This window comes from Molothrus aeneus, chromosome 10, assembly GCF_037042795.1.
Source record: "Molothrus aeneus isolate 106 chromosome 10, BPBGC_Maene_1.0, whole genome shotgun sequence".
Lineage (NCBI taxonomy): Eukaryota > Metazoa > Chordata > Aves > Passeriformes > Icteridae > Molothrus > Molothrus aeneus.
In genome coordinates, this window is record NC_089655.1 from 25,698,458 (window position 1) to 25,704,460 (window position 6,003).

A 6,003-nucleotide genomic window follows, 5' to 3' on the forward strand; every position below is an offset into this window, starting at 1 on the left:
GGCCAGCAGCGGCGCGTCTGTGGCAGCCGGAGGACGCCCCGCCCCGAGGAATCCCCGCGGCGCCGCGGGCAGAGCCCCCGCCATGGCCTCCCGCGGCGGCGGCACGTCACCCCCCCTCCTTCCGGGGCCGACCCCGCGTCCTCTCCGGGAGGCCTCAAACCCCCCCGCCCACCCGCTCCCGTGCCTCTCGGGTAAAGCGGAGCTTGAAAAAGCTTAAAATACTCCGCTGCGCGAATGGAGGGTAGGACCGTGTCAGAGTGCTGTGGCTCAGGCTGGGAGCGGCGGTGGTACACAGGAGGAGCGTTGCTTCTGTGGCCGCTAAGCCCTGGGGGAAGAAGGACTAAAACTACTGGGAAGAGCCTAGTCCCGTCCTCTTGGCACTGCAGGTGTTAGTACAGGTGGACGGGATCCGCCGAGCTGCCTCTTCTCCCAAGGCTGAACGGTTCCAGCTCTCTCAGTCTTTCCTCCTAGGAGAGATGGTTTCTTGTCCCTTCATCATCCTTGCGGCCCTCTGTTGCCCTCTCTCCACTGTGTTCATGTCTTCCAAACCGGGGAGCCCAGAACTCAGCACAGCCCTGCAGGTGTGGCCTCAGCAGTGCTGAGCAGAGGGCAGGGATCCCCTCCCTCCATCTGCCTCGTGCAACCCGGGATACCACTCGCCTTTTCAGGAAGGGCACATTTAGGTTCGTGTTTAATTTCGTGTCCCCCAAGATGCCCAGATCCTTTCCTGTAGTCTGTTACCTTCCTCAAGACAATGAAATATGACTGGTTTTTGATCATGATAAATGGAGGGAAGTCTGTTAGTAAGGGGATTTCTTTCTGACTTGAAATGGCAAATAAGCCATGAACGGATTTAAAAAACAAAAAAAATCTCAAATGCAAACTAATGAACAAAGAGCCCTCCGACTCCTAATTTCCTCAGTATGGGAGATCATATTTGAGCTGAGACAATTTTTGTAGACCTGTTTTGAAATCAAATGATGTACTTCTAAAAATACCAAAATCAAGGAAGTGTTCCTTGAGCAAGCACAAAATAACAACCCCAAACCAAAATATGCATTTAGAGCATACCATTAATTTGTCATTCATGCATCGTATGCATAAAAGCATGTGAATCAGAATTGTAGGCAGTACTGGTAATGTTGTACATGTACAGGGATTAGTAATATTTTATTTTTTTATGCAACCCTTTTTTCAGGTATCTGTGGCTTTGACAAACTTTCCCTATGATGGTATTAGGGATGGTTTGTGTCTGTCTCAGATGAAAGTTTTGAGAAGTTTTTAGCCAGCACATTTCAGCTGTGTCTAGCTTGTTGCTTTGCCAAGTTTTTGAGAGAAAACAATAGAATAGCCACTGTTGGTGACTGCCCTCCCCCCCTTCCCTTGCTTCCTTTGTGTTATGTTAGAGTGGAGCAAAAGAGCATAATTCCTTCTGGTTTCCACATTAAACAATCAGAAAAAAATCCCTAGGATTGCCAGTGTTCAGCTTGATAGTGTGACAGAGAAGTGCAGCATCCACCCCTATGCTAACACTTGTTTGCACATGCACTTTTGCAATTTTTCTAATGTTCATGGTTGAACAGGCTGTAAATTTTATGGTTCCCTTGTGTGACTCAATTGCATGTACATCTGTGCCTTTGTACTGACTGTTTATACTTCTTTCTCTATAACCTGTAGGAAGTCACAGGAAGAACCTGGGAAACAGGTCTCCCATTGGCTTCCAGTACAAATGGAAGAAAAGATCATGTGACATGAGGATAGAAGGAAAAAAGCTTACAGAAAAGAGAAGAATGCTCAGGAAAACATCTCGTGAAGTGACGGCTAGGATAGGCTGAACAAAAAAAACAGCTAGGCCTCAGCTTCTATGGAAGGGAATAAATTTAAGAGTAGGTAAAAGATAAGTAAGATATGAGGATGGGAACTAACCAGGGAAACTTACTTGTCAGCACACAATAAGACTTGATGAAAAAATAATGAGAAGGGAGAAGGAATAGATTTTGCTGGATTAAGAGACAGCATTCAGAAAGAATGGATAAAGTGCTGCTTAGCAGCTCATTAGGTGAATACTGGCACACTGAACAAGGTGCAAGTCCTATGGAAAATGATCCTGTCATCTGCAATTAAAAAATTCGATCACCATGCATGTCACAGAAGTCCAGTTACCCTTATACATTTTAGAATTTTCTATTTTTAATGACTAATAGTGTTATTTTAATAGAAACTTGTTTATAATGTAATTTAAAAAGCATTTCAAAATACCAAGTACTAAGAAGTAGCTTTAAAATATAGTTAGGATTTACATAGCAGTAACAGAAACTGCTATCCCTGTAACAGGACTGTTTAGTGTAAACTTCTAAAGTACATAATTAGCCACTTAAATTGATTACAATTATAATTTTGCAAATGTGCACAGTGAGTCCAACCATTAAGTTAATAAAACTTCGTAGAGAAGGTTTCAGAATTAAACATTATTTCTGCCTCTGCAAAATCCAGGGGGAAAAAATTTTAAAAGCAACCCCAAAGAGTCAATATGTCAATATGATATATCCAGTCGAAATTTAAAGTACTAGAATTCAGTTTTTACAACATCAAAATGGTACTCTGTCTGGTTGGGAAAGAGGCCTCAATGGTGTGAAGTGCATAGATAGGTGAAAAGAATGTAGCCCAATTCAAGACTGTGTTGAGAGATTTGATTTCATTTTTGTCCAGCCATCTCTGTCTTGTCCTGAAGTTGTCACAAACTTCCCTGATGACAAAAACTGTACTGGGTCATCCCTTCCTCTTTTTGAAGCCCTTCTCATTTTGACCTTACTGTGAAGTTAGACTGAACAGTTACTGAGTCCTTAGAGTAGTCTGCATAGAATTTTAAAATGTGGCACAAACTTTTCCCAGTGCTAGGATTTCAATGTAATGTAGCTTACTCCAATAGGACTGAAAAGACTTTCATGTTTCTATTTGAATAATCAAAATATTATGTTGTCACTCTAACTTATTTCAGCTTTTCACATTCTGCTTTCCTAACAGATATTCTCTTTGCCCGTCCCAAAGCCAATTATAGTTCTGACCTTATTTTCTTTAAAAAAAAAATCCACCTGCTAGATAAATGTGATAGTCTTCTAAAAAGCTAGGCTCTGTAATTTGCTTGGTTCATGTTATTTATGCATTTCAGTGAACAGATGTTTAATGGATTGAGGAATTATTATAATTTCTTCTACTTAGCACAATAAAATAAACATTCCTATAAGCAGGGAAGTGAGTAGATCTCAGTTTCTCTTGTATTGTCTTTTGGGTGGATTCTCAGTGATCTGCGATGCAAGCAAGCTACAGTAGAAGCTGTTCTCCTGGTTGCATGATTAACTTGCCTTCTATTAACAAGAAAATTGGTGCATTGGAGAAATAGTTACTTCTCTCACCAGTCTTTACAAGACTGTTAAAAAGTTCTACAAGACTGTTAAAAAGTTCTAATGCTGAGACCTCCCGCTGCTTTCCTATACTTAATGAAAAGGTTTAAGTATCACTGAGGAACACAGAACCATGTACAACTGATTTATAAGCCTCCTTTCCTTTGGCAAATAGGCTAAACAGGGCAGATGTATGTGTGTTTTTCTCCTAACTTGCCCTCTGCTTCATCTTTGCCTTCTCTCCTTTTCTAGTGATTCTTTTGGGATGGGAGGCTACAAGACCTACTGATCAGGACATGCGGCTGAGAGCAGAAAGCACGGGCTTATTACCAGTTCCACTCGTCATTTGCCATGGTGATAAGTTCAGGCAGGACAGCTATGTATTTCTCTTTTTTTGCTCTCTTTACCACTTGACTTGAAACAGTAAAACGCTCTCTTGCTCTATATTTGTACAGGGGAGTTGCAATCATGTATCCGAATTCTAGCTGTATTCTATCTCAGTTGGTAACAACAACTCTTATAATTGCTTACCTCCACAGACCAGAGTTTTAAACTCAAAATAGAAAAATTCTAGTATGTCACCTGAACATGCATGTTCTTCCTTACACAGGAAGTGCAAAATTTATAATACTTAAAAAACTAGTGGATGATAGAATTCCTGGAGATGCAAAGTTATCAAGAAATTTTAGCAGGGATTTGAGAGGAAGCAATGGCAATACTTCTACCAAGTTACTCTGACTTAGAGCAATGCTTCTGTTCCATGCTAGATTTTTGTTGAATTTCAAGCTAGTACTTCCTCCAGGCCAGGCCAAGCAATTAACTTTAGGGTGAATCATACACAAAAAAAACCCCCAAAAAACACAAACAAACAAACAAACAAACAAAAAAAAACAAAAAAAAAAATCAGGGTGATATACTGGGAATGGCATTTAGGATTAATAATAAGTGAATGCACTTACTCCCTTTTGAAAAACCTTAGTATCACCAAGTTGAGATTCTTGGACCTCTTCCCTAGCTAAAGTGTAATAGCATCAGGACTAGACTCGACTAGAATAGTTCATTTGGAAAGGATCAACACTGATCATCTAGTTCAATTGCCTTACCACTTCACGGCTGAAAAATTGTTAAAATATAGTATTAAAGGCACAATCCAAGTGCCTCTTAACACCGACATACCTGGGGCATCAACCATCTTTTAGGAAGCCGGTTCCAGTGTTTCACCACTCTCTTGGTAAAGAAATGCTTCCTTAATAATGTCTAGTCTGAATGTCCCCTGGAAAAGTTTTGAGCCATTCTCAGGCATTCTGTCCCCAGCTCCCAGGGAGAAGAGCCCAGCACTGTCCCCTCCACACCCCTTCCTCAGGAACCTGCTGGGAGCAGTGAAGTTGCTCCTCAGTCTCCTTTTTGAACTAGACAGAGCCAGTGTCTTTGTGTAGGATTAGACTATTACTATAGAGATGATGCACTAACAATAATGCGCATCAATTATAGTTGTCAAAAATCTACATAAGTATTAATTCCCCATCTTTGAGCATTTAACCATTACTACATTCATTTTTTTACTGAAGTGATCCTAGGTCTCATTTAGATTAAATGGGCAGAGAGTTTGCAGTTTCTGCTAGCATGAAGCTACAGCAACATTGCTTGGGACATCATTTTAATTGACCTCAAAGAAATTGTTTCAGCATGACCCCATCAGTTTGGGTAACACTGGTCTTTCTTACACTAATTCCTCAGGACTCCACAGAACATCAGCAGTATAGATCTGTGGTGTAACAAGTTCCGCACCTGACCTCACTGACATCAGAGCTGAATGATGTGAACCTAGAGGTACAGATTCCTGGGTTCTTGACCTAAGAATGCCAGTGTGCTCAAGGGTTAGTTAGTAGGGTCTTCTTTAAATAGAGTTTTATCTTAGGATGTGCAGGTTTGCATTAGAAAAAGGCCATTAGACTAGGATATAAGATGATGAGAAGTCCTTGTTGTCAAACCCATCATAGCACGATATGGTCTGTAGGCATGAAGTCCCATCTCTCTGCTAAATCCAATGTCAGAGGTGCTGAAGGACAGAGGTTTTGTTACAGTACTAAAAAATACTTAGGCTGGGCATAAAAAATGTATTTGGCGAACTGTTAAAGGAGTGCTGAGTCAGTCTTATGAGTGCCTCAATCCCACTAATTGTGTGCTGTAGTGCTGTAAAGTTCACTTAAGAGATAAAGAATTGTTTTTCTGTTGAAATTCTGTAGAAAACAACTTCTTGCTCTGTCATGTTGGCTGTGCTGGGTATGTTTGCTATCTCAGGTGCATCATTCCAAGAAAATGTCCACATGTTAAAAGGTTAATCCTTAATTTTACACTCTCTCATAGTTACAATACCTGTCAAATATAGCTGCCTTGCAGTATATGAAATGGGTTTCTTAAAAATATTTTGGGACTATGTTAGGAAGCTGGACATAAGTAGTTTGACAATGCCTTCTCTTAATCATTGATCCATGTGTATCAGGTGTGGTTCAATGATGATTTTCCAGCAGCATAGTTCATACAGGCCATAGCATTATTTATCCTGTGCAAACATTGAAACAACACTCATGCTTTTCTCACT